Source organism: Neomonachus schauinslandi, chromosome 6 (assembly GCF_002201575.2).
Source record: "Neomonachus schauinslandi chromosome 6, ASM220157v2, whole genome shotgun sequence".
Taxonomy (NCBI): Eukaryota; Metazoa; Chordata; class Mammalia; order Carnivora; family Phocidae; genus Neomonachus; species Neomonachus schauinslandi.
Genome location: NC_058408.1, coordinates 63,204,940 through 63,215,288, shown reverse-complemented (window position 1 = coordinate 63,215,288; position 10,349 = coordinate 63,204,940). Strand labels below are relative to the sequence as shown.

The window sequence follows — 10,349 nt, the reverse complement described above, 5'->3', positions numbered from 1 at the left end:
TTTTTTTTTTTTAAGATTTTATTTATTTTTTGACAGAGAGAGACAGCGAGAGAGGGAACACAAGCAGGCGGAGTGGGAGAGGGAGAAGCAGGCTTCCTGCAGAGCAGGGAGCCCAATGCAGGGGTTGATTCTGATTATGACCTGAGCTGAAGGCAGATGTTTAATGACTTAGCTACCCAGGTGCCCCGATAAGTTCTTTATAAATTTTGGATACTAGTCCTTTATCTGATATGTCATTTGCAAATATCTTCTCCCATTCTGTTAGTTGTCTTTTGGTTTTGTTGACTGTTTCCTTTGCTGTGCAAAAGCTGTTTATCTTGATGAAGTCCCAATAGTTCATTTTTGCCCTTGCTTCCCTTGCCTTTGGCGATGTTTCTAGGAAGAAGTTGCTGTGGCTGAGGTAGAAGAGATTGCTGCCTTTGTTCTCCTAAAGGATTTTGATGGATTCCTGTCTCACATTTAGGTCTTTCATCCATTTTGAGTCTATTTTTGTGTGTGGTGTAAGGAAATGGTCCAGCTTCATTCTTCTGCATGTGGCTGTCCAATTTTCCCAACACCATTTGTAGAAGAGACTGTCTTTTTGACATTGGACATTCTTTCCTGCTTTGTCAAAGATTAGTTGACCATAGAGTTGAGGGTCCATTTCTGGGCTCTCTATTCTGTTCCACTGATCTATGTGTCTGTTTTTGTGCCAGTACCATACTGTCTTGATGATGACAGCTTTGTAATAGAGCTTGAAGTCCGGAATTGTGATGCCACCAACTTGGCTTTTCTTTTCAACATTCCTTTGGCTATTCAGGGTCTTTTCTGGTTCCATACAAATTTTAGGATTATTTGTTCCAGTTCTGTGAAAAAAGTTGGTGGTATTTTGATAGGGATTGCATTAAATGTGTAGATTGCTCTAGGTAGCATAGACATTTTCACAATATTTGTTCTTCCAATCCATGAGCATGGAACATTTTTCCATTTCTGTGTGTCTTCCTCAATTTCTTTCATGAGTATTCTATAGTTTTCTGCATACAGATCCTTTGCCTCTTTGGTTAGATTTATTCCTAGGTATCTTATGGTTTTGCATGCAACTGTAAATGGGATGGACTCCTTTCTTCTGTCTCATTGTTGGTGTATAGGAATGCAACTGATATCTGTGCATTGATTTTATATCCTGCCACTTTACTGAATTCCTGTATGAGTTCTAGCAGTTTTGGGGTGGAGTCTCTTGGGTTTTCCACATAAAGTATTATGTCATCTGCAAAGAGTGAGAGAGTTTGACTTCTTTGCCAATTCCGATGCCTTTTATTTCTTTTTGTTGTCTGATTGCTGAGGCTAGGAGTTCTAGTACTATGTTGAACAGCAGTAGTGATAGTGGACATCCCTGCCATGTTCCTGACCTTAGGGGAAAGTTCTCAGTTTTTCCCCATTGAGAATCATGTTTGCTGTGTGTTTTTCATAGATGGCTTTTATCAAATTGAAGTATGTACCATCTATCCTTACACTAAGAGTTTTTTTTTTTAATTTTTTTTATTCTTATGTTAATCCCCATACATTACATCATTAGTTTTAGATGAAGTGTTCCATGATTCATTGTTTGTGCATAACACCCAGTGCTCCATGCAGAATGTGCCCTCCTCAATACCCACCACCAGGCTAACCCATCCTCCCACCCCCCTCCCCTCTAGAACTGTGTTTGTTTTTCAGAGTCCATCATCTCTCATGGTTCATCTACCCCTCCGATTTCCCCCGCTTCATTCTTCCCCTCCCGCTACCTTCTTCTTCTTCTTTTTTTTTTCTTAACATATATTGCATTATTTATTTCAGAGGTACAGATCTGAGATTCAACAGTCTTGCATAATTCACAGCGCTTACCAGAGCACATACCCTCCCCAGTGTCTATGACCCAGTCACCCCATCCCTCCCACCCCACCCCCCACTCCAGCAACCCTCAGTTTGTTTCCTGCAATTAAGAATTCCTCATATCAGTGAGATCATATGATACATGTCTTTCTCAGTTTGACTTATTTCACTCAACATAATACCCTCCAGTTCCATCCACATCGTTGCAAATGGCAAGATCTCATTCCTTTTGATGGCTGCATAATATTCCATTGTATATATATACCACTTCTTCTTTATCCATTCATCTGTCGATGGACATCTTGGCTCTTTCCACAGTTTGGCTATTGTGGACATTGCTGCTATAAACATCAGGGTGCACGTACCCCTTCGGATCCCTACTTTTGTATCTTTGGGGTAAATACCCAGTAGTGCAATTGCTGGATCATATGGTAGCTCTATTTTCAACTTTTTGAGGAACCTCCATACTATTTTCCGGAGTGGCTGCACCAGCTTGCATTCCCACCAACAGTGTAGGAGGGTTCCCCTTTCTCCGCATCCCCGCCAACATCTGTCGTTTCCTGACTTGTTCATTTTAGCCATTCTGACTGGTGTGAGGTGGTATCTCATTGAGGTTTTGATTTGGATTTCCCTGATGCCGAGCGATATTGAGCACTTTTTCATGTGTCTGTTGGCCATTTGGATGTCTTCTTTGGAAAAATGTCTGTTCATGTCTTCTGCCCATTTCTTGATTGGATTCTTTGTTCTTTGGGTGTTGAGTTTGATGAGTTCTTTATAGATTTTGGATACTAGCCCTTTATCTGATATGTCATTTGCAAATATCTTCTCCCATTCTGTCGGTTGTCTTTTGGTTTTGTTGACTGTTTCCTTTGCTTTGCAAAAGCTTTTTATCTTGATGAAGTCCCAATAGTTCATTTTTGCCCTTGCTTCCCTTGCCTTTGGCGATGTTTCTAGGAAGAAGTTGCTTCGGCTGAGGTCAAAGAGGTTGCTGCCCGTGTTCTCCTTTAGGATTTTGATGGACTCCTGTCTCACATTGAGGTCTTTCAACCATTTTGAGTCTATTTTTGTGTGTGGTGTAAGGAAATGGTCCAGCTTCATTCTTCTGCATGTGGCTATCCAATTTTCCCAACACCATTTGTAGAAGAGACTGTCTTTGTTCCATTGGACATTCTTTCCTGCTTTGTCAAAGATTAGTTGACCATAGAGTTGAGGGTCCATTTCTGGGCTCTCTATTCTGCTCCATTGATCTATGTGTCTGTTTTTGTGCCAGTACCATGCTGTCTTGATGATGACAGCTTTGTAATAGAGCTGGAAGTCCGGAATTGTGATGCCGCCGGCTTTGCTTTTCTTTTTCAACATTCCTCTGGCTATGCGGGGTCTTTTCTGGTTCCATACAAATTTTAGGATTATTTGTTCCATTTCTTTGAAAAAAGTGGATCGTATTTTGATGGGGATTGCATTGAATGTATAGATTGCTCTAGGTAGCATTGACATCTTCACAATATTTGTTCTTCCAATCCATGAGCATGGAATGTTTTTCCATTTCTTTGTGTCTTCCTCAGTTTCTTTCATGAGTATTTTATAGTTTTCTGAGTAAAGATCCTTTGTCTCTTTGGTTAGATTTATTCCTAGGTATCTTATGGTTTTGGGTGCAATTGTAAATGGGATCGATTCCTTAATTTCTCTTTCTTCTGTCTTGTTGTTGGTGTATAGGAATGCCACTGACTTCTGTGCATTGATTTTATATCCTGCCACTTTACTGAATTCCTGTATGAGTTCTAGCAGTTTTGGGGTGGAGTCTTTTGGGTTTTCCACATAAAGTATCATATCATCTGCAAAGAGTGAGAGTTTGACTTCTTCTTTGCCAATTTAGATGCCTTTGATTTCTTTTTGTTGTCTGATTGCTGTGGCTAGGACTTCCAATACTATGTTGAATAGCAGTGGAGATAGTGGACATCCTTGCCATGTTCCTGACCTTAGGGGGAAAGCTCTCAGTTTTTCCCCATTGAGAATGATATTCACTGTAGGTTTTTCATAGATGGCTTTTATGATATTGAGGTATGTACCCTCGATCCCTATACTCTGAAGAGTTTTGATCAAGAAAGGATGCTGTACTTTGTCAAAAGCTTTTTCTGCATCTATTGAGAGGATCATATGATTCTTGTTCTTTCTTTTGTTAATGTATTGTATCACATTGATTGATTTGCGGATGTTGAACCAACCTTGCAGCCCAGGGATAAATCCCACTTGGTCATGGTGAATAATCCTTTTAATGTACAGTTGGATCCTATTGGCTAGTATTTTGGTGAGAATTTTTGCATCCATGTTCATCAGGGATATTGGTAATTCTCCTTTTTGATGGGGTCTTTGTCTGGTTTGGGGATCAAGGTAATGCTGGCCTCATAAAATGAGTTTGGAAGTTTTCCTTCCATTTCTATTTTTTGGAACAGTTTCAGAAGAATAGCTATTAATTCTTCTTGAAATGTTTGGTAGAATTCCCTTGGGAAGCCATCTGGCCCTGGGCTTTTGTTTTTTGGGAGATTTTTGATGACTGCTTCAATTTCCTTAGTGGTTATAGGTCTGTTCAGGTTTTCTATTTCATCCTGGTTCAGTTTTGGTAGTTGATACATCTCTAGGAATGCCTCCATTTCTTCCAGGTTATCTAATTTGCTGGCATAGAGTTGCTCATAATATGTTCTTATAATTGTTTGTATTTCTTTGGTGTTGGTTGTGATCTCTCCTCTTTCATTCATGATTTTGTTGATTTGGGTCATTTCTCTTTTCTTTTTGATGAATCTGGCCAGGGGTTTATCAATCTTGTTAATTCTTTCAAAGAACCAGCTCCTAGTTTCGTTGATCTGTTCTGCTGTTCTTTTGGTTTCTATTTCATTGATTTCTGCTCTAATCTTTATTATTTCGCTTCTCCTGCTGGGTTTAGGCTTTATTTGCTGTTCTTTCTCCAGCTCCTTTAGGTGTAGGGTTAGGTTGTGTACTTGAGACCTTTCTTGTTTCTTGAGAAAGGCTTGTATTGCTATATACTTTCCTCTTAGGACTGCCTTTGCTGCATCCCAAAGATTTTGAATAGTTGTGTTTTCATTTTCATTGGTTTCCATGTATTTTTTTAATTCTTCTTTAATTTCCTGGTTGACCCATTCATTCTTCAGTAGGATGCCTTTTAGCCTCCATGTATTTGAGTTCTTTCCAACTTTCCTCTTGTGATTGAGCTCTAGTTTCAAAGCATTGTGGTCTGAAAATAGGCAGGGAATGATCCCAATCTTTTGGTACCGGTTGAGACCTGATTTATGACCTAGGATGTGATCTATTCTGGAGAATGTTCCATGGGCACTAGAGAAGAATGTGTATTCCGTTGCTTTGGGGTGGAATGTTCTGAATATGTCTGTGAAGTCCATTTGGTCCAGTGTGTCATTTAAAGTCTTTATTTCCTTGTTGATCTTTTGCTTAGATGATCTGTCCATTTCAGTGAGGGGGGTGTTAAATTCCCCCACTATTATTGTATTGTTGTCGATGTGTTTCTTTGCTTTTGTTATTAATTGCCTTATATAATTGGCTGCTCCCATGTTAGGGGCATAGATATTTACAATTGTTAGATCTTCTTGTTGGATAGATCCTTTAAGTAGGATATAATGTCCTTCCTCATCTCTTATTACAGTCTTTGGTTTAAAATCTAATTTGTCTGATATAAGGATTGCCACCCCAGCTTTCTTTTGGTGTCCAATAGCATGGTAAATGGTTTTCCACTCCCTCACTTTCAATCTGGGGGTGTCTTTGGTTCTAAGATGAGTCTCTTGCAGACAGCATATCGATGGGTCTTGTTTTTTAATCCAGTCTGATAGCCTGTGTCTTTTGATTGGGGCATTGAGCCCATTTACATTCAGGGTAACTATTGAAAGATAGGAATTTAGTGCCATTGTATTGCCTGTAAGGTGACTGTTACCGTATATTGTCTGTGTTCCTTTCTGGTCTATGTTGCTTTTAGGCTCTCTCTTTGCTTAGAGGACCCCTTTCAAGATTTCCTGTAGGGCTGGTTTTGTGTTTGCAAATTCCTTTAGTTTTTGTTTGTCCTGGAAGCTTTTTATCTCTCCTTCAATTTTCAATGACAGCCTAGCTGGATATAGTATTCTTGGCTGCATATTTTTCTCATTTAGTGCTCTGAATATATCCTGCCAGTCCTTTCTGGCCTGCCAGGTCTCTGTGGATAGGTCTGTTGCCAATCTAATGTTTCTACCCTTGTAGGTTACATATCTCTTCTCCCGAGCTGCTTTCAGGATTTTCTCTTTGTCTATGAGACTCGTAAGTTTACTATTAGATGTCGGGGTGTTGACCTATTTTTATTGATTTTGAGAGGGGTTCTCTGTGCTTCCTGGATTTTCATGCCTGTTTCCTTCCCCAAATTTGGGAAGTTCTCTGCTATAATTTGCTCCATTATACCTTCTGCCCCTCTCTCTCTCTCTTCTTCTTCTGGGATCCCAATTATTCTAATGTTGTTTCATCTTATGGTATCGCTTATCTCTCGAATTCTGCCCTCGTGATCCATAGTTGTTTATCTCTCTTTTTCTCAGCTTCTTTATTTTCCATCATTTCATCTTCTATATTACTGATTCTCTCTTCTGCCTCATTTATTCTAGCAGTTAGCGCCCCCATTTTTGATTGCACCTCATTAATAGCCTTTTTGATTTCTACTTGGTTGGATTTTAGTTCTTTTACTTCTCCAGAAAGGGTTTCTCTAATAACTTCCATATTTTTTTCAAGCCCAGCTAGTATCTTTAAAGTGATGATTCTGAACTCTAGATCTGACATCGTACTAATGTCCGTATTGAGTAGGTCCCTGGCAGTCAGTACTACCTCTTGTTCTTTTTGTTGAGGTGATTTTTTCCGTCTTGTCATTTTGCGCAGAGGAGAATAGATTAATGAGAGAACAAAATGCTAGCAGTGTAACAACGTCCCCAGAAAATATACTCCAAACAAATCAGAAAAGACCTGAAGCAGTGGGAAAAGAAAGGGAAATAGAGAAGAAAGAGAAAAAAAAGAAAAAGAAAAGATAAAGATAAAAACAAAAACAAACAAAACAAAACAACAACAACAACAACAAAAACCAGAATGTGATCAAATATGATCAGCCTGGTATATAGATCAGTGCCACACACTAGATTTGGGGTGCATTTTGGTGTTTTAGAAGAAAGTGCCTCCCAAAATTTTAAAGAAAGAAAAACTTATATATGTACACAAATAAGGGTTGATATGATGAAGGGATGGAATATGACTGTAATGATGGAAATTATAAAAAATTTTATAAAAGGAATTGATAAAAAGTTGTTTGAAAAAAGAAAGAAGAGGATTTAAAAAAAGAAAAAAGAAAAAAAAAAGGGAGAGGATGTGATCAGGCAGGGGAATAGAAAACACCATATACTAGAGATTTAGGGTATATTTTAATCTCTTGGAAGAAACTATCTCAAAATTTTAAAGAGAGAACAACTTATATATATAAGCCAAAAATACAGGTAACTACTATGAAGGGATAGAATATGACTCTAAAAATGAAAAATAAAAATGTTTTTTTTAAAAAAAGGGATTGATAAGATGTTTGTCGAAAAAGGGAAAAAGAAAAATTCAAAAAGAAAAAAAAAAGACAGTTAAAAAAAATTAACTTTGAAAGACTAAAGAATCATGGTAAAAAAGCCATGAATTCTATGTGCAGTATTCCCCTAGCGCTGGAGTTCTGCCGTTCTCATTGATCGGTAAACTTGGTCTTGGCTGGCTGTTCTCGCTGATCTTCTGGGGAGGGGCCTGTTGCCGTGGTTTCCAAATGTCTCTGCCGGAGGCGGAATTGCCCCGCCCTTGCCCCCTCCCAGCTAAGTAATCTGCTCGGGTTTGCTCTCCGGGGCTTTTGTTCCCTGCGAGCTTTCCGTACAGCTTTGGAGGCGGAGAGTGAAAATGGCGGCCTCCCAATCTCTGCCCCGGAGGAGCCGAGAACTCGGGGCCCCGCTCCTCAGTGAGCCCCCAGAGAAAAGCCGTCAGTCACTCCCGTCTCCCCGGTCTCTGGCTGCACTCCGTGCTCACCCGGCCTGTGACCGCGCGTTTCTATCCCTGGCACCCGACCCCGGGTGGAGTCTCCAAACCCAGCAGATCCCTGCGGTGCACTCCCACGCGGCTCCTCCCGGGGGAGGAAGGTGAGTCTCCCCAGATCTGCCACTTGTTGGGTCCCTGCTGGAGGAGCAGGGGCCCGACTGTGCCGCGGATCACAGTTTATGGCAACCCCGAGCTGAGAGCCCGCGCCTGGGCTCTGCCTCTGCAGCCGGCTTCCCTGCTCCATTACTTGGGAGCTCTGCCATACTCAGGCACCCCCGGTCTTTCTGTGACCCCGAGGGTCCTGAGACCACACTGTCCCGGAGGGTTCCACTCCCCGCTTAGCCACCAGAGTGACGTCCCTCGGCGGAGCAGACTTTTAAAACTTCCGATTTTGTGCTCCACGGCTCTATCACTTGCCAGAAGTGGCCGACGGAGGCCCCTCCCCCGCCGTCTATCCTCCCGAATATTGCCTCAGATTCACTTCTCCGCACGTCCTACCTTCCAGAAAGTGGTCGCTTTTCTGTTCAGAGAGCTGTTGCTATTCCTTTCTTCGATCTCCTGTTGGGTTTGTAGGTGTTCAGAATGGTTTGACCCCTATCCAGCTGAATTGCTGAGAGGAGACGAAATCCAGGTCTCCTACACCTCCGCCATCTTGCTCTGCCCTACACTAAGAGTTTTAATCAAGAAAGGATGCTGTACTTTGTCAAATGCTTTTTCTGCATCTATTGAGAGGATCATATGGTTCTTGTCCTTTCTTTTATTTATGTAGTATATCACATTGATTTGCAGATGTTGAACCAACCTTGCAGGAATAAATCCCAGGAATAAATCCCACTTTGTCATGGTGAATAATCCTTTTAATGTACTGTTGGATCTTACTGGCTAGTATTTTGGTGAGAATTTTGGCATCCATGTTCATCAGGAATATTGGTCTGTAAGTCTCCTTTTTGTTGGGGTCTTTGTCTGGTTTTGGGATCAAGGTAATGCTGGACTCATAAAAAGAGTTTGGAAGCTTTCCTTCCATTTTGATTTTTTGAAACAGCTTCAGAAGAATAGGTATTAATTCTTTAAATGTGTGGTAGAATTTTCCTGGGAAGCCCTCTAGCCCTAGGCTCTTGTTTACTGATTTTTTTTGTTTACTGAGATTTTTGATTCCTGCTTCAATTTCTTTGCTGGTTATGGGTCTGTTCAGGTTTTCTATTTCTTCCTGGTTCAGTTTTGGTAGTTGATACGTCTCTAGGAATGCATCCATTTCTTCAAGATTGTCTAATTTGTTGGCATATAGTTGCTCATAATATGTTCTTATAATTGTTTGTATTTCTTCAGTGTTGGTTGTGATCTCTCCTCTTTCATTCATTATTTTATTTATTTGGGTTCTTTCTCTTTTCTTTTTGATAAGTCTGGCCAGGGGTTTATCAATCTTATTCTTTCAAAGAACCAGCTCCTAGTTTCATTGATCTGTTCTACTGTTCTTTGGTTTCTATTTCATTGATTTCTGCTCTAATCTTTATTAATTCTCTTCTCCTGCTGGGTTTAGGCTTTATTTGCTGTTCTTTCTCTAGCTCCTTTAGGTGTAGGGTTAGGTTGTGTAGTTGAGACCTTTTTTGTTTCTTGAGAAAGGGTTGTACTGCTATACACTTCCCTCTTAGGGCTGCCTTTACTGCATCCGAAAGATTTTGAACAGTTGTGCTCTCATTTTCATTTGTTTCCATGAATTTTTTAAAAATTCTTTAATTTCCTGGTTGACCCATTCATTCTTTAGTAGGATGCTCTTTAGCTTTCATGGATTTGGGTTATTTCCAACTTTTCTCTTGTGACTGAGTTCCAGTTTCAAAGCATTGTGGTCCAAAAATATGCCGGGAATGATCCCAATCTCTTGGTACCAGTTGAGACCTGATTTGTGACTCAGGTTGTGATCTATTCTGGAGAATGTTCCAGGTGCACTTGAGAAGAATGTGTATTCTGTTGCTTTGGGATGTAATGTTCTGAATATATCTGTGAAGTCCATTTGGTCCAGTGTGTCTTTTAAAGTCTTTATTTCCTTGTTGATCTTTTGCTTAGATATGAATTTAGATGGATATGAATTTAGTGCCATTGTATTGCCTGTAAGGTGACTGTTACTGTATATTGTTTCTGTTCCTTTCTGGTCTATGTTGCTTTTAGGCTCTCTCTTTGCTTAGAGGACTCCTTTCAATATTTCTTGTAGGGCTGGTTTGGTGATCAAAAATTCTTTTATTTTATGTTTGTCCTGGTTTTTTTTTTTTTTTTAATCACTCCTTCTATTTTGGATGACATCCTAGCTGGATAAAGTAATCTTGGCTGCATATTTTTCTCGTTTAGTATCCTGAATATATCATGGCAGTCCTTTCTGGTGTGCCAGGTCTCTGTGGATAGGTCTGCTGCCAACCTAA

At 40.2% G+C, this 10,349-nt stretch overlaps 1 protein-coding gene across 1 annotated transcript in view; it reads right to left on the bottom strand.

Moving 5' to 3' along the window:
* CATSPERE (catsper channel auxiliary subunit epsilon) overlaps nt 1–10,349 on the bottom strand; it is a 163,029-nt gene that overhangs the window by 68,168 nt on the left and 84,512 nt on the right. The window lies entirely within an intron of this gene.